General features: G+C 46.0%; 1 long non-coding RNA gene across 2 annotated transcripts in view; it reads left to right on the top strand.

Annotated features, from left to right (window-relative positions):
* Positions 1 to 21867, top strand: part of LOC139040149 (uncharacterized) — a 62940-nt gene that overhangs the window by 15279 nt on the left and 25794 nt on the right. For both annotated transcript variants that reach the window (XR_011494109.1, XR_011494108.1), the window contains exons 6-7: positions 9677 to 9880; positions 14585 to 14854. This is a non-coding gene — a long non-coding RNA (uncharacterized lncRNA). The remainder of the gene's footprint in view (positions 1 to 9676; positions 9881 to 14584; positions 14855 to 21867) is intronic.

Genomic DNA, 21867 nt, shown 5'->3' on the forward strand with positions numbered 1-21867 from the left:
AGCAGTGTGGTGACATTATAAGCTTCTAATTATAGCGCTTATGGTCCAGCTCACTTCTCACGAATACAGCCTTCTCCTTTTGTCTTCTGTCCTTTGCTCTAAGGATCCTATCACCAGGAGCATTCCCCGCCGCTCTCTGCCTTCCTAAATCCTGTCTCATCAGGACCCACAACATTAACTGACTAATTTGGAAGACGTGTGATTAACAGAATCATTCTGGACCTGAAGTCCCTTGTTAACACTACAGCATCAGATTTGATTCTCGATGGACACCAAGTCACTCAAATTCCATCTCAGTTTTTACTCTGTAGATTTGTTCAGTATACGGTTGATTAAAAGACCATTCACCCCAGTTTGGTAGATAATTCAACCAGCCTCCAATCCAAAGTTTGTACAACTTTGATTTGTAGTAATTAAAAACAGTAATTACAGAAACAGTTAAAACATTCATTGCTAATATTGTAACTCTTTGGGAACCTGATATAAATGCAGTTTTAAAAAAACAGGATATTTGAAGATAGTAATGTACACCGTGATTAACAAGATTTTGTGGTGAGAGTAGTTTATTGTCAGGTATAATTAAAGCTGTAGATGCTATTCTGAAAGTACAGACTTTAGGGGGCAAGGGAAGAGAGTTTTTGAAGCAAAGTACAAATTAGGAATAATTACAGTGATGGTTATGGAATGTCAACATCCATTTCATCATGATGAGCTCAGTCTCCTTCAAAATTCACTTGAGTCCGGGAAAGCATTAGTGTAAGACAAAAGGCAGCTTTGGGAAAAATACCTTTGAAGTATTAAGGAGTAGAGTGATTGGCAGTCAGCAAACATAAAAATGGACGAAAGAGTAAATGTCTTGATCACCTACGGAAAGTGTACACTTCAAGTATCTTATTAAAAAACCAGTTTTCTTTTTTATGTCCAATGTTGAATGCACCTGCAATTGTTGTTTTTTAATCTATTTTGATCCCCAAACTGGATATAACTAAATGTTTTATGGGAGTCTATAAAGGTGATGAAATTATAAAGAAAAGTAAGTGAAAGATTATCAGACAGGAGAGTGGAGGCTTCTGGGGTGATATCAGCATTGTATGATTTGACATGAGTGGTGGGTCTGTGGGTGCTCACTTCATTCTCCTTGTTTATGGTTTATGCGTGTTGCTGTTTACAACGCAGTTATGTAGAGAATCCGCTGACACTAATACCTTCGACAGTTCATTAGCCCAAGGGTGTATGTTATGCTTTAACCAGGGCTTTGCTCACGTTCCCTTTTGCCCACATGAAGCCAGTTGTGCATTAAGAGATGACACAAACATCTCTTGAAACAAGAGATTTCTTCTTGTTTTCTAGAAGAAATAGCGAAGCTGGTCTAGCGCTTGGTGATATTTCCAAACAGTCCTTTTGTGAATGGCCGTGAGAAGATGTCCTTCTTCAGCCAAGGATGAAGCCTTGTACTTTGTATTATTTAAAGTACCTGATGCCATGCTACACAACTAGTGTGTGTGCATCCATCCATCTGACAGATATTTATTGACTCACCTACCAGCTGACTCCCTGGGAAGCCAGAGCAGTTTGCCAACTAATATGGTTAATTGGGATTTGATAAGTGCTATAAAGACACCAGAGATTCAGCAGTTTCTCCCAGCTATCGAACTTATTTTGGCTAATGGATATCACTCCCACTGCCATTTCAATCTTACAAAGAAGAGGATTGAGCAGTCAGAAGGTGGAAACTTAATAAAAATTGAAAGTCAGAGACGGGAGGGAATGAAAGCAGCAGAGGAAGGAGGAGGCAGAGACTGGACGGCCAGCAAGGCCTCAGTGCCCTGCACAGTTTAAGCTGAGCCAGGTATTCTTCCTGTTTCCTTGCTTGATCTTTGCTTGATCCTCCCTCTTGCCGACGCCCTCACCTGAAGGAGTCAAGCCCAGCACAGATGCCACTGAGACAGGTCAAAGCCAGGGAAAGGTCCTGGGATCAAAACTTGGCTAAGTATGATCCAAACTTCCAAGCAGTCAGAAGTAGAAAGAGCCAGAAGATAAACCTAACCCATTTTTGAAGGGGTGCCAAAGGTGAAAAGCAGGAAAACCAAAATTACTCATCAAGTCTAAAGGGGGAGCACAGAGCCAGAAGCTGAGAGGAGAAGAGGAGTCAAGCAAGTCAGTGCCAGGTAAAAACAGAAATAGAGAGTTGAAAAAAAAAAACAAAACAAAGCAAAGCGAAATGAAGGGTCCAAGACAATAATTGGGAGCATTCCTTGGGGTTTGATAATGGATTTTATGGGTTAGCTTAAGTTAAAAGCAAAAGATGTGAGCGGGTACCTTCCTTCCTTCTGACATTATCTCCCACCTTGTCAACAGTCCATTGTTACCAAGGCATTAACAACACTTACCAAACAAAGTCTAGAAGCCCTTTGGGCAGTCTTGCTAAGAACCAGCTTAGTCTAGACTGATTTGGCCTTGAGGATGACCACATCTCCTCAGGACAGTTCTCCCTGGATTCCTCCATTGGCTATTTTGGGAAATGACGCACTTGGACAAATGGTCTACCTAAATGAATGGTTCAGATCTGAGCAGCATGAGACACTGGCAGATAGGAATGCCTCCCTTAGCAGCAGGAAATTCAGCACTTACCATGTCCCATGCGGCATGCTCTCCCAGAATACTTTTAATATGATATCCCAGTGTATTTAACATTTTAAAATTACTCCATTTGGTTAAAATCAATCAGATTTTTTTGAGGATCTTGGTCTTTCTCCAGCCCAGTTTAAACCATAATTTCCTGAAGACTAGGATTATCTCGCCATGTTCTTTTTCACGTCCCCGTCGTTTCTAGTCAAGCCTCAAAACGTGAAGTCTGCACTGTGGGTTCATAGCACCTCAGAGATCATCTCGATTCTCCCCATCCCACAGTGGGAAAGTGACCTCAGTCAACGTGGAGTAGAGTGTTTAGTATCAGCCTTAAAATAAGTGTTTTCTTTTTTATTGTCTTTTCTTCCTGTCTGCTTTTCAGAGTAGAAGCAACAGTAATTTAAACTTTTCTACTATGTGACCTACACTCCACAGGTACCTTATAATAGCTGAGCCAGGGCTTAACAAAGGAATTGGGTGTGTGTGGTATTTGTGTGAGCATGTGCTTGTGTGTGTGTGTGTGTGTGTCACAATCTGATTGCCGATGTGGGATGGGAGATGGGAAAGAATGTTTAGGCACTTGTGTATTTATATCAAAGAGATGGAAGGACCCACAAAAAAGAATTCATTTTTTGTGATGTTAATGTTATATTTTGGGGGGAGGTTTGGGGGGAGGAAGATTTGCTTCTAAGGGGTGGACTCATATCTCTGTGTGGGGAGGCTCAGTTATAACGACAACTGAAGTCTCTCCTGGCGTTGGGATATTTCATTCTCGTAGGGAGAAATGCAATGCTCATCCCTCCTCCCTCACACCCCCCACCACTTCCTTGGTGCCCTTCCAAGGTAGGGCCCTTGGTGCTGGCTGCTCATTCCTCCCCCAGGGGTGGCTTTCCAAGGCCAAGAGGGCCAGAGAGGGCTGCTGCCAGAGATGCTTCTGTTCTGGCTCCTTCTCACTCCCCTTCCTGTCTGCTGGGGCTTTTGGTGGCAGCACCTAGTCCTGACGGGGTGAGAGTACCACCCTGGAGCGGATGGTGTGTGCACCAGCAAGCATCCAGTCAATTCATGAGTTATCCTCTGCGTGAGCTGGGCTGTGATGTGCCGTTATCTTCCTGCTCCCATTTTACACTTCACACACCAGCTTTCTCTCCAGACAGTTGTTTGATCACTAACTACTTCGAATATCATGACCATAGGCTCATTTATTTTTTTCTGTTTTAAAGGATGGTGCTGGTGTGCACAGGGAGCAGCCACGTCAATTTACACATTTGCCAAGGTATCCGATTGTGAGCTGCCTATCAAGGTGCTGACTTTAATAAAAGCTTATTACCATGAGCATTATTTAGCATTTATGTGGCTCCTCACAATTGTTTACCCATTATTTCTCAGCGCTCCCCTGTCCAGGTGATCAGTGTTAGCAACCCGCATTGTAGAGGCAATAAATCCGGGGTCCTGGAGAGGTTTTAGTAATATCCCCAAAAGGACACAAAGTGAATAACCACAGAACAGTGACTTTCCTGGAACCCCTTGAAACTGGCCTGGACCCCTCTCCCTCTAGCATACTTGGCGAGTTCACTCATTCCATCATCTGGTTTGCAGACCTGCACAGGGTGGGCTCTTCTCACAGATTGCAGCTCCGATACCCTGAGGCCTTCCCTGGCAACCTTATCTACAACAGCATCCCTTCCCCAAGGCTCTATCACATTCCTGTGTTTATGGACTCCACAGAGCTTAGTGCCACCTGAAGTTCTCGTTTATGTGAAGTTGTGTGTCTTTGTGTTTGTTGTCTGTCTGCACCATTCAGGAAGGTCATCACTATGAAAATAGCAGTCTTGCCTGGGTTGTTCATGCTGTGTCCATCCTCTTTGTTGAAAGCACCTGTCATTACAGTAGGCACTCAGTAATGCTTGTTGAGAGAATGACAAAGACAGACCCTGTAAATACTGTTACTCACACGTCATTTTCTTTGCCTTTTCATCTCTTTCTGGATTTTCTGGCCATAGTCACACATACAGTCAGTTATTCTCAATTACGCTGGAGCTAATGATCCAGGCTGTGGATGGCCCAGGTCCTTGGCTTCCTTCCCTCTCTGGCTTCCTCTCCTCTGGAGATTCCTCCAGATCTTTCGGTCTTTTCTGGCCTTAGTTGAGAGGGGTCGAGAGGAGAGTAGGGCAATGAAAGTCCTATTAGACAATCTTGCAAGTTCTAATAGCTTTTGACAGGTACAAAGTTGAAATTATTGATCTGAAGATTTATTTTTTACCTTATTTGTGGATTTAAAAAAATGCATCTGTTTTATATATGCAGTACAGTGAAAAGTGCTTTGAAGAAGTTAAAAGCACTGGATAAATGTAAGAGAGAATTATGTATGCATGTAGTCCCATTAACCTTGGTAATTGAGACTTGGTTGTAGATTTAAAATATAATTAGTTTTGATAGAACAGTAGCTCACACTTTTCTAATGGGTAGAGCCAGACGAGGCTTAGAAAACATACCTTTGGTACATTTTATTTTTGAGCCATCAAATCAAGACAAAGCTTACAATCCCTTCAGAGGCTAAAAGGGTGGCAGTAGTGGTGATTTCTCATCAACAAGTAAGAATAGGCAAATGGTCTTAAATGATTGAGTTTTCTTGCTTCAAATTTCAGGACAATGAGAATACAGTTTCCTCCGAAAAAATCTTAGGCTGATCTTGGGAGAAAGACCCCCTGGATCATCTAAAAATAAAGTTTTCTATTTAAAGGTTGGTTTTAATGTTCATTATAGCCCTATGTGCTACCAGAAAATGGTTTGCCTTTTTGTTTTAAACATAAGGAATCAATATAACGCCTTATACCTGATAACCTGTGCTGTTGTATTTGGTCCTCCCTACAACTCTGTCCATAGATATTATTGTTGCCACTTTATAGATGAAAAAATGGAAGCAAAACCATTAAGTGCCTTCCCCAAGGTCATAAAAGAAGTCACCAAGAAGGTGGTGTGGCTCAAGTCTCCTGACTCCAGTTTACTATTCCCCACAATAATGTTGGAAAACCACATTGGAAGGGGAAGACTCATTCCAAGTACTGCTGTCACACCAGCAAGCTTCAAAGGTCAGGCAGATATTTTACTTTACGGTTAAATTGGCCACGTTTGCTCAGTGTGTACTATATCACAGGCCCTGTGCTTTGCCCTGGGAGGATTCAGAGAAAGTAAAAGACGGATTAGACTTTCCTGGCTCTTACAAGCTGGTGGGAATGGGAGACACATACATACAAACGTGGAAGGGCAAGGGGGACAGTGCACTAAGAGAGATACACAGCTCTGTGGGAACAGAGGAGGAGCAGTCTCTGAACACGTTCCAGGAAAGGGGTCACCTTCCATGCCAAGATGAACTTTGCATGAATAAAGATTTAAGTGAGGACAGATTGAGAAGAGTGAAGAGGGGAATGGGGTATCGACCAAATTTCATCCACCTGCAATTTTACCTACTCAAATTTTATCTACCACGGCAAGAAGTTAGTGTCTAATATTTTAAAATTACTTTTAAATACAAGTATTTGCGTATTAGTTATATAAATAGAGGTAAACACCAGAACAACTATGATAGAAACGGCTCAAGTGGTTTCCATGGGGAATGGAACTGGGGGGATAGGAAGGATTGGGGTTGTGAGGTGGGGGAGGGCCTGCCATGGTTCTTTATAAAGCCTTCAGTACTATTTGGTTTTAAAGGCACAGGTATGGATTCCTTAGGTAAATATTAATTTTTAAGTGAGCCTTAAAGAATGAGTAAGGTTTCTCCAAGGAGAGGGAGGAGGGTGGGTATTTATAGCAGAAGACCCAACATTAACAGAGAGAGGCGGCAGGAGAGCAGAGGGAAGAGCAGGTAACCCATTAGGATGACTGTGGAACACACCTCCCTGCGTGGGGACACATGAGCTGGTGCTTGATTGCACAAGGCCTTGGATAGAAGGGCGCGCACAGACACACACAAACACACACACACACACACACTCATGTGGTTGTCGGCAGGAAAGCAATAAAGGGTATTGGGCAAAGGGGTGATATGCTCAGAACTGAGCTTTACGTACAGCAGTGGTTCTCACCTTGGAGATTACCTTGCTTGTTAAAATTGCTGGGCCCCACATCAAAGTTTCTTCTTGAGTAGGTCCAGAGTGAGGCCCGAGAATCTGCATTTCTAATAAGTTCCCAGGCAACGCTAATGCTGCTGGTCTGGGAACCACAATTTGAGAAGCAATAATAGAGTAATCTGGCAACAAGGAGAAGTCGAGACTAGAGTAGTGGGAGAATGAAGGTCAAGGGACTGTTCCACTAGGACAGAGCAGAAGGAAGGGGGCCCTGATGGGGAGTGACGGTGAGACAGTCCAGAACAGCAATCAAGAGAACAGACTGACTGCTTCAAAGGATAGAGGACCATTGGGCCATGTTCTGGGTCACACCAAATCACAAATCACTGTGAAATCTCCAGTGCTTGGGCCAAGTATGCCAAGAAGCACCTGAAATTCATTTTTAAAGCAGCAATCCTGTCTAGAAATTAAGCTGTCAGTTTTACCTTACTTTCCCTTTCTTCCCCATCTCTAACCTCATTCTAGTGCAATTTAGGTTACAACAGCATCTTCCAGGGAGAGCATTCATATCTGCACGTGGTCAGAAAGTGTATCTGTCTGTATATATAAAATCGTATTAAAGCTGGTTTCCTTATTATTCCATTTTAGAACATCCCTGTAGCTAAATGGTGTTCAAAGTAAACATGGAGAACAGAAAGCATCCATCTCTACCTAGTGGGGCAAAAAATGACTGAATTCCCATACCATATAAATACCCCATGAAAACACAGAGGAATCCTTGATCCACCCAACATTCACTGAGTATCTGCCTCGTGGCAAGCACTGCGGATGTGCTTGGATACAAAGATAAATAAAACGTGGGCTCCACTCCCAGCAGTTCAACATCTAGCAGTCTTTGTGCCATGCTCTTAAATCTTGCTAAGGATTGGGTTTTGTTTGTAATAGAAATTCTAAAGCAGGGACAGAAGAAGTTATCTTTTCTAAATTGCCCACCTCTGTTGTCTAATTATTCCACTGAGGAAAACACTTGGTCCTGGGTTACTTCGCTGAGCTCAGATATGTTTTGCTGACACACAGAGTCTGGGCAGCATCCAGCCCCCCGTTTACTCCCTGGTCTTTAAGTCTAGTAAGTATTTTATCATTTACACCTTTCGATGTCCAAAGAGAGTGCCGCTCGGGGTTTAACACATGTAATTTCCTTTACTACCTCCCCAAATAACGGGGTCATTTCAGGACCAGGACAGTTTGGCACTGGGACGTGTTTCCCAGAAGTACTAATAGCTCGAGAGAGGAGCAAGTGTCTTCACAGCTGCAGGTCTGGGTGCCGAACTTTCTACTGTCGGTGAGAATCATGTCCCAGTGAAAATGTAGAAGTGAACCAACCCTGAAAGGGATAAGGTGACAGGGAGTGGTGTTTACTTGAGTCAGAGAGTAACTGAAAATGACTTCTGCAGCTGGAATCAAACAAAGGGTTGAAGGTCAACTTCCTCTTTGATTTTGGCTAGTCAGCAGTTCAAGCAGCCTTTTCAAATGTTTCGTGTCTGCTGACTTGTCCAACTCTATAAAAGACCCCACATCTTGCACCGACCTGCACCTCTTGAGCACTGGAGCGAAACAAAAGGAAAAATGTTCCGTCTTATTAGAATTAATGAAGTCATGCCACTCACATCTGTCCACGTTACTCCACTTTGGTCACCACCATTGTGGTCCACGCTGACATCATTTCTCTCGTAGATTACTGCAGTGGCCTTCTCACTGGTCTCTCACATCCTGTTTACCCCATCCAAAGCATTCTTCACATTAAATCACTGTAATTCATTAATTCACAGTATTAATTCACAGTAATCTTTTGGAAACTCAAATAATACAACTAAACTCTGAATACCCTACACATATAAAGAAATCCTAACTTAAAAATTTCCCCTGGCTCCCCATTGCTCCAAAGACTTAACTAGTTGATTTGGCCCAGAGAACTCTGCTTAATCTGTGCCTCCCACGCTTTTCCCTCTTCTTGCTGCATCACGTTCCTCCCTCCTCACTCTCTCTGCTCTCATCACCCAGATTCCTCTGCCTGGAACACTTCTCCCTCCCTGCTTTGCCAAGTTGTCTCCTACTCACCTTTTACCTCTTAAGCCTTATCAGCTCCTGAGGGGTGGGTGAGGAAGACCCTCTTCTCCTTGGTTAGGCCAAATCCCCATGTTTTGAACTCCCTTGGCACCGACAACCAGCTCATGAACCCTTCATAGAATGTAACATGGGACATTTACACAATCTTGTATGATTAATTTCTGCCTGATCTCCCCTCTAGACTGTAAGATCCATGAAGGCAGAGACTCTACCTTTTTGCTTACCATTGTATTCCAGAGCCTGGCATAGTGTCTGGCACATGTTAGGTACTAAATAAATTCATTCTGAAGGAAGGAAGAATGAATGAGTGGTAAATTGATACTTCTACAATAATAAAGAGGAGGCCTAGCATTTTAAATGAGTGATAATAATGGGTAGCACATATTAAACTTCTAGTGTTAGGTAAACACTGTTCAAAACTCTTTACTCATTCATTCCAGTTCCGAGGACCAACCCTATCAGTACACGTCAGTATCTGCACATAATAGATGAGATCTGAGACTCAGGCTACTTGTGCAAGGCCAGGCAGCCAGTGTAAGGTGAAGCCTTAACAGTTGTCAATGTTGTTACTCTATTTATTACTATTCTCACCTTGGTGGAGTTCCTAAGAGTGCCATCGTCAAAGGGGGTGGTGTTGGGCAGGCACAGCCCTGCCCCCAGGCCTCTGAGCGCCTGCTAAGGCTGGGCCTGGAGTGAGAGTTTGGGGGCCCAGGGACTGTGAGGGCCTGCCCACCGTAATGGAAATGGCAGATGGAGGAAAGGATCCTTCAGGCTGGGCAGTGGGGAAGGTCACTCAGGCATCCAGAAACCTTCCTCAGAACCTGTCTTTGAATTAAGTCTCAACTCATATCTTCCAGAAGCCTGAGGTGAGATGTCTGGCCGTGTTGCTAGTGCCGTCGCCCTCAAGAAGCCAAACAGGCTCTCAGTCTCTCAGGCCCTGCCCCCGGACGTGGCCCCGCCCCAGAGCATGCTGGGCAGGACCTCCCCATAGATCCCTCCCATTGCCAATGTATTCCTCCAGAGGATTCTGAGCTCTGCTTGGTGTTTCCAGCTGTGATGAGGTAAATGTAGTCTTGGTCCTCTGGAAAAGTAGATAATTAAGGCAGATAGTCCACACATGTGAAAGTGTTGTGACTTGGAAAGGGCGGGCAGATCCCAGGTTGGGAGGATTAAGGAAAGCATTGAGGGAAACCTTTCAGTATGGTGGGAAGGAAGGAGGAAAGAAGAGATGGAGGATCTCGTTTTGGTTTTGGTTTTGTTTTGTGTTGAAGTGTTTATGAAGAAAAGTTCCCATCTGATGACTTCTCTGTTTCCCTCTGGGGGTCCAGCACATATGATCAATGAGCGAGGAGTGTGGACAAGGTGTAGGAAAGTGGAATTGTTTTGAGAACTTAGGCAAGCGAGTTGACTGAGAAAACAATCACAGAAGCTCCCCCGAGACAGGGCCTCTGTTTGTTGCCTCCACTGGGTGTCCCAAGTGCTTGGAAGAGCGTCTGGCACATGGTAACACAGGAGGAATGACTGGATTCGGAGGCAGTGGTGGAGCTGAGCAACAGATGTAGAACAGAAGTTTATGGGGCACAAACACACTTGTGTGATTTTATCCAAGAGGAAGAAGGCCCTTATTTGAAGGCAGTTCTAAAACAGGCAGAGTTGGATTTTGCTAGACAGGACGAATGAAAGAAGGGGGTAGGCTGTTTAGAGCAGAGCAGTATATTTAGGTTTAGGATTAGGTGATGCCCCATGAAGTTTTCCTTGGAGAGGGAGGAAATGAAGACAAAGGTTGTCAGGTGAGCAGGGGAAAGTATAGAGTGGCTTGTAGTTCCTGAATAGGTTGAGGCATTAGCATGCTGAGGGCATAAGCTGAGAGGATAAAGGGAGGAATGTCAGACTATATTTTTTCAGAACACACAAGTGTTGCTGGTGATAAGTTCTAGGATATGGCCATAACTGAACTGGAATGAAGGTAAAGGACTCTAAGATGAGAAGGAGCAGTGAGAGATCAGATCATTGGATGGTCTATCTGCATGGATGTTGGGGCCTCTGATTGATTCCTTCCACTTTGAGTTCCTTTCCTGTCCACAGAATTGGCATTTCCTCTAACTCTAACCTTCAGTCCATGGCATGACTCTGGACAAGAAGGCAGAAATGGGGTGGTGAGAGAGAGAGCTGAAGTAGACATCCGTTTTGTTTTTGTTTTTATTTTGACACTCAGCATTCACTCACCTTCCAAAAATAGTCCTTCTTTTGCCCTCTGGGGATCTAACCCCGTTGTCAGTTTCAGTCCATGTCAAGTGGAGTTGTTTATCACTAACGCTCTTACTTTAAAGGAGGGCATTGAAGTCAGGCTTGGCCAAAAAGATTGGTCCATGCTTTTGGCAACAGTGATTGGTCAGGGAGGGGCATGTGACCCAACAGGAAACAATAAGGCACAGTGGGACTTTTGAAGGGACTAGTGGGAGAAACAACCCATTTTTAGCTGCGCTTTTAGTTTGGAAGATGTAGCTACGAACTTGCCAGACAGACTTACAAGATAGCCAGTCCAGAATCTAGAGCAGAGAAATGGATAGAAACTGAAACTTGATGACATCAGCTGAGCCCCAATATGAATCCTCCTGCGTGAGGGCAGTCTTACTCCCAGAGCTTTTTCAGGTGCCTGAGTCAACGGATCCTGTTTTTAAAGTCAGTTGAATTGTACTTGCCATCATTTACATCCAAAGAATCCCTCACAGCGTAAGGGGGCTCTCCATCCCTGGCTCCCTCTTCTGTGCTAGCACTCTGAATATATATTACCTTCTCTGTCCTTCAGGTCGTGCCCTTCTATAAAAGAGGGTAAAGAAACCTACTTCAAAGCATTGTAAAGTTTAAATGGGATAATATACATAAAAAGCATAAATTTGTTTCACAACATTGAAGTACAATAAGCAGTACTTAATTTTTCTAAATTAAATCTGGCTCAAAGACCCCATTTTCAAGGGTAGGAAGATATACAATAGTAGTCATTAATGGGAACTTTTTGCCTATTTAGTTAAGTATTCACCATGAAATATGTAGGTAAGAGCCTGTGATCTTGAGTCCATCTTGGTTGCCCCTGGGATTTTCATTGCCCAAGCCCTTCAGGCCCATTGAAAGGCCAGTGGCTGCACAGCCTCTGTGCTAAGTGTGAGCAATGCCGTGTCTTGCAACAGCTCTCAAGATGATGGGGCTTGATGATTAGTCATCTCAGCATCATCACTTCATCCCTTAAAACATTGTGCTGTCTCCTAGAGGACTTCCACACAGAACCCGTCCACCTAAGGGACTCGTCTCTACATCCTGATTCTCAGGGTCTTGGAGCCACTGCTACCTTTAGGCAACTCTCCTTCTCTCACCCCAGCACTTGTGTCAACCCCTATCTCCTCTCTCCTTGGAGCAGCCAGCTAAAGTCTCCTCCCACATGAGGGTCTGGACAGGACTGTACAACAGGTATCTCACAACTTCTGTTTGGGTTCGGCAAACATGAAAGCCATTAATAACTCCTGAACCCAGAAGCCCAGAACTTCCTGTAAGACAAATGAGGAAAGGTAACTTTTATTCCTTCTGGAGTCCCCTCAGGTGGAGGGTAGAAACAGCATTATCCTGCTTCAAATGAAGCTTGCCTCAAGCTGGGCAAGAATCCCTGCAAAGGAAAATTACCTACTCTTGTCAGCCCAACCCCCTCCCACAGTGAAGCATTGCTAAACTTGCATAATACTCAGTTCCTTCTCTACCTCCTGGCCCCCATAGAAGGAAGGAACAGACCCCGAGTCTCCTGGGAGAGATAGGGAGGCAGCCTCCACAAATCTCTGAGCTTCCACTTGGCCTCCCTAAGGAATACCAAACGTGTCCTTGTGACCCCAGGAAAATAGCCTAAATTAGGCTCTGATCCAGGGCCAATGGAAGTTCCAGAGGAAAGGCCTCAAGAGGAGCCCCGGGACCAGCCCCGTGGCCAAGTGGTTAAGTTCGTACACTCTGCATTGGCGGCCCATGGTTTCACTGGTTCGGATCCTGGGTGTGGACATGGCACCGCTCATCAGGCCACATTGAGGCGGCATCCCACATGCCACAACTAGTGGGACCCACAACTGAAATATACAACTATGTACTGAGGGGATTTGGGGAGAAAAAAGAGAAAAAAAGAAGAAGAAGATTGGCAACAGTTGTTAACTCAGGTTAAAAAAAAAAAAAGAGAGAGAAGAGCCCCTTCTCATAGCCTGGGCCCCTTCATTGTGGCTGCAGATTCGGGCACAGTTCTGAGTGTTAATCCATGTGAAGGCTGCCTCAAGAAAGCTGATTCCCTTAGGCAGCACCTGGTACCAGAGAAATTCACAGTGCCTGAAGCTGGGATCTGGGGTTCCCATACCCAAGCCACATCAAGGTACCAGTCAATTCATGCATTTTATTCGCCCTGACATTAGGTTTGGAGTGTGGGCTTGAGGGTATAAAAATTCAGGTAACCCATTCCCATCACATTCTATGTCACTGAAAATTCTTCAGGTGCCACAGAGTACCATGTAAATGAGACCCCCACCCTCACACCCCACGCCCCCCAAGCTGCACAGCACTGATCTCTGGGCATAAGCAGCAAGCCCATGAAATCTGTTTCTAGAGAAATTCCTCCTCATCTCTCCAGTCACTGTTCAGCTAATACGTTTTCCTTCTTTTGGTAAGAGTCCTGCTTTCCCATAGGAACTGGAATCTGGGGAAAAGGAAAACAGTACTAGAAGCAGAACAAGAGTGTGGGATCACTCCTGGGTGGTACTGTCACCTCATTTGGACAGTTGACTGCCTAGATGTGCTGAGTGTGCAAATTCTGTCTCGTTGCCTCATCCAGTGTTTCTCTGAATAGAAGCAAATATCTGGGCACCAGGTATGACTTGTTTTGTCACCCCAGCCAGTAAGTCAGCCCTTTTGAGCCACCACCTCTCCCTTGGTTAGAAGCTCTTTGGCAATGGGTTCATGGAAAACATCCCAGAATGGGAGCTACATGCTGAATTCCCCTAGTACTGGCTTTGCCATCGATTGTGTGATTCATTCTCTCTGATGTTCAAGCTGTGAGAAGCAAATTTGAAACGATGGATGTGCTATATTAAATATATCAATAAGAGCAGAAGTTAAACCTTGCAAGCTGTAGGGTTTGCTTCCTCTATAAGCCTGGCTATCTCTATGGGAACTGAAGGTTGCTTCTTTAGGCCTATATTCGGGGAGCTAGAGCAGAGTGGAGATACGGTGGTGGAGCGAGGATGAGCCGTCTTGCTCCTAATTTTTCCTCCCCTCTAAGTCTGAATACTGGCAGTGGTGAGGCAGGTGGTTCTAAGGGCTCCTTTCACTTTACCGTTCATGATGACCCCACACCGCCTTTACCTCCATGCCACCTTTCCCTCCTTCTTTGGATGCTTCAATCTCTTTGATGTTTTTCTTACCAGACGTTACTCCGCTCAGCCATTAAACAGCTTTAACTTTGATGACGTGGATATGGATGAGCACAAGGATCCACTTGGTCCCTTTGGTCACTTTTGCTTCAGTGAACTCAGTGGGATGTCCAAGAAGAAACCCTTGTGTTAGGAAGAGTTCTAAGAAGGTTCCAAAGATCCCTTCTTTTGCTAGTCACACCCTTGTATAAACTGCTCCCCTTGAGTGTAAGCTGGACCTCGTGATTTGCTTCTGACTAATAGAATAAGGGAAAGGTGATGGGATATCATTTCCCTCATTAGTTTCCAAGATTGTGACTTCTGTCTTGCTAGCAGACTCTCTCCTGGCTTTGATGAAGCAAGCTGCCATGTTGGAGAGGCCTACATGACAAGGAACTGAAGGTTGCCTCCAGCCAACTCCAGCCAACAGCCATCCAGGTATTGAGGCTCTCAGTCCAACAGGCCTTGAGGAACTGCATCCAGCCAGCAACTATAGAAGTGAGCAAAGAAGTGTGTATTTCCCCAGTCAAGCCTTCAGATGAGACCCCAGCCCCAGCTGACACCTTAATTGCAGCCTTGTGAGAGACCTTGGAGCAGAGAACCCAGGTAGGCCTTGCCTAGATCCCTCACCAACAGAAACTATGAATTAATAAATACTTGGTTTTTTTAGCCACTAACTTTTGGGGTATTTGTTATATAGTAACTAACACACCCCTAAATTACTGTAACCTTGGTGTAAGATGTAGCATGGCTGGGAAGGCAGGCACCAAATGAGAGGACAACCTCCTTGACAACATTCCTGGAGATACTGTCTTCAATCTCGAAGACTATCCCAAGTTCTCTTAGCTGCAGTGGTATCATTGTCCTCCCCCCAGCCCTGATTAGTCTCCAGGAGGTGAGGCCTAGGTAAGGTAGTGCTGGGTGGAGTGGATAGCCAGGATGTGGGGTGTTAATCTGTCTGGAAGGGACATTTTGAGCTCGAAGTGACCCTCAGGGATCATGAGGAGTGATGATAAGGTCATTCTTCCCCTCCTCATTTTTTCCTTCCTTTTCCACTCACTCCACCATTCCTTCTTCCCTACTTGTTGTCTCCTTTTGCCCCAAATTCTGGGTGGCTGCCTGACGACCATTCCTACAAATGATAGCCAGGTGATCTCTTGGTCTTGCAATAATTCTACCAAGCTGGGCATCCTGAGGAAGTTTCCCTCGGGAGCGGCTCTTCCCATTCCTTGAGGTGTCCTCACATGCAGGGAGACCTCATTGTTGAGCTCAGAATGTGCCTTCCAGACAGATTAACACCCCACATATAACAGATTCTTCGGCGGGACCCACCCAGTTCCTGGACCCTGCTCTAGCCACTCCAGTGTCCACAATCGCAAAACCCATCCATACGCACACCTGCACTGACTGCTCACCTGTGAGATACTCAGGAATCAGCAACTTTTTCTAAATGAAGGTAAGTTACCGTTTTCAGGAAAAGATTCATATCTCTGGTCCTTTTCAGAGCTGCGAGTTCTCTCCTCCCTTCTGCTCCAGGAAGGGTAGAGGAAGGGGAAGGGTGAACTGCTCCCCATTTTCGTTAGGGTCAGCTGAGGCGTGGGGACGCGGCCCACCACCCAGACCTCCTGAGGGAGAGAAAGGCTCTTAGGAGCAGGTGACATTCATTCCTCACCAAGAGATCCAAGAGCAACATTTCCCCCTGCCACTCACCTCAGGGCCTAAACACCCCCACACTTCCAATTCCAAAACTTTCTGAGGCAACGAGGGGAAATTCTGGCTGTATCCTTCCAGAGGAACGCATCCCACCCTGCAGCTGTGTATAGTTCAGGATAGTGAGGGAGCAGATGGAAAGACAAGTTGAGCCAAGTTCTGGACTTGAAGGGTTCTTCTCATTTTGAAAAGGCCTGGAAGTTTTTAGAGTAAACTTTTTGTACTTTTTATGAAAAAGTAAAGTGTTTTAAGTACAGGACATCTGAGTAAGGTCAAATACAGGACCCAAGATAAAACTGAGACAGCCACTGTCAGGCCCCCTACAAGGGACTGGTCATCTTGCGGAAACCAAATGAGGAAATCAGTCAGAGCTGACTTCCCTCCTTCCTTTCCCTGAGCATAAGCGCTGGGAACCCCAAACCCACTCCCCCAAAGCACCACACAGAGAACACTACTCTCTCCTAGCAGAAACATTTATTGAGGACGATCAGTATCCTTGGTTGTGCTAACCATGGTTCTCATCAGAGGATGTGTTCTCGTGAAAATGGCAATGCTTTCTCAACAAGGACTGAATGATTTCTTTGGGGACATTTTTCCTCCCTGGAAGTGTTGGAGAAGCATTTCCTGTTTGAATAGAGGAGTCAGATCTCTGAACGCAGTGCTTTCATTAGAGGTGAGGGTGGCCGGAGGGACGTGGGATACATCATGCATGCAGGTGGGTCTTGGATGGGGCACAGACTCCCTGTAGGGTGGGGAAGGGGGTTGACTCTGGCATAAATGCTGGTCCTTGAAGGCCACAACTTTCCAGGGCTGTCTGATCCTGTCTCTTTTCTGTCTAACCCTTGTACGAAAACTCTTGTCAGGAGGGACAGCATCTTGGCTGCAGGATGTGGTCCTTGCCCATTCCCCTGGCTGTGGGTCAGAGAGAGCCCCGTAGTTGGAGGGATGTCCCTCGTCAGGCTCTACCTGGGCCTGCAGTTCCCCCTTCTGCTGACTTAACTCTGCAGCCTCAGGTTCGTATCTCCATGCCAGTTTCTCCTCTAGGATCTTCCCAATGGCTGCCATGAGCTCATGAGCTTCAGGAGGCCCACAGCTCACGAGAGCTGCACTTTGAGCTGGGTCTCGGAGCGGTGCAAAGGTTGACGTGAACTTGGCTTTTTGCTGGGGACTTTCCTGCCCTGTGATTTTTTCTTGGAATTAATCCACTGAAAAAACTGCCTCATTTTTTTTCTGAAGTAACTTTCAGGAGGAAACTGTTCATTCTGTGACAGATACGGGGAAGTGCCCTCTAATTCTCTGTCCTCAATAGAGTGGCTCTTCTTTCTGGCTTTAGACATCCCAACTCCTGAATCCTTGCTTCCACATTCTCCTGCTCTGGAGTCCAGAGGTCTCACTGTCTTTGCAGCTGGTGGGAAATTCCTATCCTGGCATTTCCATGAGACATGCTTAGAGGCCCAGGGTTCCCGCCAATCCCCATGGTCCTCCAAGTGGACTTGCAGCACCTGGGAAGCTCCCATGTCCCCACTGGAGACGCTCTGGGACTGAGTCAGTGAGGAGTCGGAAGGCAAGCTATCTGAAGTAAGGGATATGTCAGCGGGAGAACCTTTAGGCTGGCTATGTTCCCTGCTCTTCAATTGAAACTTCAACTCAGTAAGGAGATGTTTTTTAATGTCTGATGGTTTGGAATCTTGGGGAACCGGTATTTTTGGTGAGGGACATTCATGGTCAGGGTAGTTTCTACTTTGCTCACATTGATATTTATCATTTGGGAGCTCCCCAACTTGTTGGTTGTCAAGATGTCACAAGATTGTGATGTAAGAACGCACAGCTCCTCAGCCTTGAATATCTCCCTGAAGTTCATGGTGGACGTGGAAAAATGTTTTCAATTCTTCTCCACCATCTTTTGGCCCTGAATCATGTCCTCTCTATCACTGGAACTCACATTCTCATCCCTTGGCACATGTCCAGCCCCAGCTTGCCTTGTGGGCACCTCTCGGCTGCATCTGTTATTGTCTAGTGCAGTCTTACTCTGACTCACTTTGTCTATAAAGCTGTGTGTGAGGATCTCTGAAGTCTGTCTGCCATGCTGGATTGCCTGGATGTCCTTGGCAAGCTCCTGGTCGATATCAGAGTGGGATGGTTTTAGGGCCCCCTGTCCTTCGTTGCCCACAGATGAGGTAGCAGGGAGTGGAAGATCCAGGATGGGGACTGAATTCGTTGTTTTCACCTTATTTCCCTGAAAACTTTTAGAGCTTCCCTCAAGGGGCTTGGAAACCTCAGCTTTTGGAATCCACCCCAGAAATATAGGTGGCTGAGGAGAGAAAGTCAAATTGGGGAAGAGGCCATGTTTTGGCTTCTCTCAACTTATAGGATTTTATGGATTCAAGAACTTTGAGGGGTAGGCCCCACCTCTGACTCACGTGAAACCTTATAATATGGGCTTCTAGCACCCGTCGGGTGTTGGGATCCAGAAAAGAAAGCTCTGGAGTGGTCATCTGGGGGTGGACCCCACCTACTGTTATGTTTTTCAAATTTCTGTTTTCCATATTGTTCTGGGAACTCCCAGAAGGAGGGGATGGGTTGTCCTCAGCCAGCCATGAATGACACACCCCGAGGGGGATCCTCCCCACAGTGATCTGCCAAAACTACTGGCTTACATGTAATCTAAGAATGGTTTTCATTTCATTCTGGTCTGTGTCCTTCCTTGAGACATTTAAGAGTTGATTCCCTGAGTAATTCCTTGAGTGACACACACAGCTACTTTTTGTCTCTGAGGCAGCCCTCAGACTCTTTAGTAGGTAGCATTCTGAGACCCTTGGAGGACTATCTTCTGGGCTCTTCTCTAGGATATGTCCAAGATTCCTCTTCATGTCCTGCCTTAGTTGAAACTTTGTTGAGATCGTCTCATGGAAGCTTCCTGGGAAACTCAATTCAGTCTCTGCTAGATCCTTGCTACTCTGGCCCTGAAGCTGACGGAGCTGTGAGTGAGTGTGTCTGCCTTTTTGCTGAGATGTTTCTGTACATTTACACAGAGACTCTAGATTCCTACTGGCATGGAGGCAGCAGTGTGAGAATAGCCTCCTTGGAATGTGGAGCTCCATTTTATCCTGGGGTTCACTGGTGATATGAAAATGGCCAGGAAGGGCAGAGACTGGTACATAGGCATGGGAGGACTGGCTGACCAAAGGAGGGGTGAGAGCTTGAGGACAAGTGGCTTCTTGAGATTTTTGGAATGCAGGGACTAAACCCCACAGACTTTCTTGTTGCTTCTGCAACATATGCCATTTCAGGTGTTGATTTTCAGTTGAGATATGAGAGTCTGACTCAATCTGGGATCTATGGAAAGACACTCCATGGTCCCTAATCTGGGATGGAGAAGAAGATGGTAGGATTGAGAGTGGGGATTGAAGGTGGGCATGGGGCTGGACCTGAGTGAAAGGTGGGGGCTGGGATTGGGGGTTGGTCTGAGAGAAGGGTTGCGGATGTACATCGGAGAGGGGAGGAGGGTGAGAATGGGGAAGTGGTGGAGATTCTGGATCCCACATCTTGACTGCAGAAGCATTACAGATTCCATTGAATAAGACAAAATGAGACCCTAGTGGGGCACTACTACTAGAAACCAGGAGAGTGGCCACCAGGGACTCACTGTGCAGAGAGGGAAGACCCCAAAAGAGCTGGGTATATTTCTGCTGCAAGTTTTCTCCCAAAGTCTTGACATACAGTAGCTGTTGACGAATGCTCAGCTGCTCTGGTTTGCCTGTGATGTCCCAGCCAGTTTTGGGGGCTGTGGTGTCTTGTACGTCAAGTGGCTGCAATGAATTCCCTGAAGACATCCGTTGGTTTTCTGAGCACATTTGTTTTGAAAATAGTCCTTCCTCCTTTTCTTTCTTCTCTAAAATCTGGAAATCCATTCTCTTTTTTATTTGTCTTGCCAAGAATGCCTGACCGTTAAGGCCAAGGAAAGAATGGCTGCTGGCCTCCATGTGATTGGTAGCAGAGTCTCCCCAGAGACAGGTCTCTAGTAGACAGAGGGAAACTTGCTCTCGTTGAAAATCAGAGTGTGATAATGTGGGGAGGAACATGTTCCTGGCAGGAGCCTGACAACAAGAGAATTCTGAAATTGACAGACTTGAATGGTCAGTGCCTCTGACTGTTGGGACATAAGTGGACAACCCACCAGGGCTATCTGGAGATGAGTTCTCTGGAAGAGACTTCAATAAGATGGAAACCGATTTAGACTGAGTCACAGTTAAAGGGTGGTCTGTCGGTGGTGAGACAGACAGGCTTGGTGGTCCGTGATGACAAGCTAGTGAATCAAGCTAGTGGATTCATTATCTGGGACAAATTTGGTAAGGCGTTAATATCTTGGGAAAGGGTGCGGTCAAGAGAGAAGATCGTATTCAGAGACAGAGTGGCCTCTGGTTGGAGAATAGGATCCATTGCCTGGGTGTCATGTGGTGGGAGAGGGGGAAGGGCAAGGGGTTGGGGTGGGGAATGGTCTGCTGGGAATTTGGACTCCAAGGGAGGAAAAGGCTCTGGTGGCATAGAGTGACCCGGTGGTGAGGGTGAAAGAAAGTCAGCTAAGGGTGTCATTGGGTTAGGTGAGAGAACAGAGGGGGGCGGTGGGGATGGGTCAGGTGGTGGGGATGGTGTTAGGTCTCCTGGAGGGACTTCTGAGAAGGCGGAGGACAGAGTAAATGATGACTCAGTCCCAGAAGCTATGGAAGCCAGAGAGGACACAGAGGCAGTATCATCTTCCAGGTCCTCCAGGAACAGCAGCCAATTGACCTCCACGGTTGTGCTATTACACACCTCCCAGGAGGGGTCTGGACATAGCAGTTGACGAAAGCAGATGGTATCGCGATGCTGGCCCCGGGGACTGAAGGAGACAGGACATACACAGCTGCAGCCAGGACCAGAACAAATATATGGGGCCCTGGCAGGTCTGACAGAGGTAGGGGCACCCATTGCATACTGTCCTTTCACATCCCCCCACTTCCTTGAGCTCACAATCTATGTTGTTTCCTTCTCCCCAAGACTTTCACAATCTGGATTTCAAAATCTGAGGATTTTCCCTCCCTTAGCAATCTCACGTTTCACTGAGGCCCTAGAAATTCTGAGACCCTACTAAGAAGCAGGATACAGGAAAGAAGGATTGTGTTTAGTCACCTTTGCAGCAGAGAAAGCACCTTCCTTGCCTCCTCTGCTTCGCGCTGGCAAGCTCTCCCACCTGGGAAACCAGAAAAGTGATGAAGACAGAAGCAAAGAGATCTTTTAGGAGGCAGAGTAGAATGTCCTTTATGGTACCCTTGGTAGATTGGACTTGGAGAGCTCCAAGAATTAGGATTCAAGATCGCACGGTTAATGATAATAATAAAGCTCACGTATGTATGTTGCTTTATCATTCACAAAGGGCTTTCATTCATATATGTATGTCATCCCATGTGAGGCTCAAAAACACCATGTGAGGAACATAGGTCACTGGTTACTCCAAGGAAGAATCTGATCATCCAGGAAGTCAAAGTACTTTCACAAGGTCAGGAGACAGAAGTTCTGACTCTTGACATCTCATATGGCCACTTATTGGGCAAAGCCCATTGCCCAGGTCCATCACTGCTTCATGCCCAGAGCTGGGCAGAGCAGGAATCTGAGAAATGTTTCAGGTTCTGACTGCTTTCCCATGAGCCTCTCCTCTGAGGGCTCTGTTTTCTGAGAGGGACTGTATCTAGTGACTGACATCCTCAGAGACCATGGACCTGGGACCTCATGGAAAAGACAGGAAGGGTCACCCTTGGAGAGCTCAGGTGGGATAGGTAGAACCTTACCACTTGGTGTTCCACCTTTTCTTCTCCTCTTGGCTCTGTCCTGACACTGAGAACAATAAGAAAAGAATGAGGGGCTGGGACTCA

The sequence above is a fragment of the Equus asinus genome, chromosome 14 (genome assembly GCF_041296235.1).
Source record: "Equus asinus isolate D_3611 breed Donkey chromosome 14, EquAss-T2T_v2, whole genome shotgun sequence".
Lineage (NCBI taxonomy): Eukaryota > Metazoa > Chordata > Mammalia > Perissodactyla > Equidae > Equus > Equus asinus.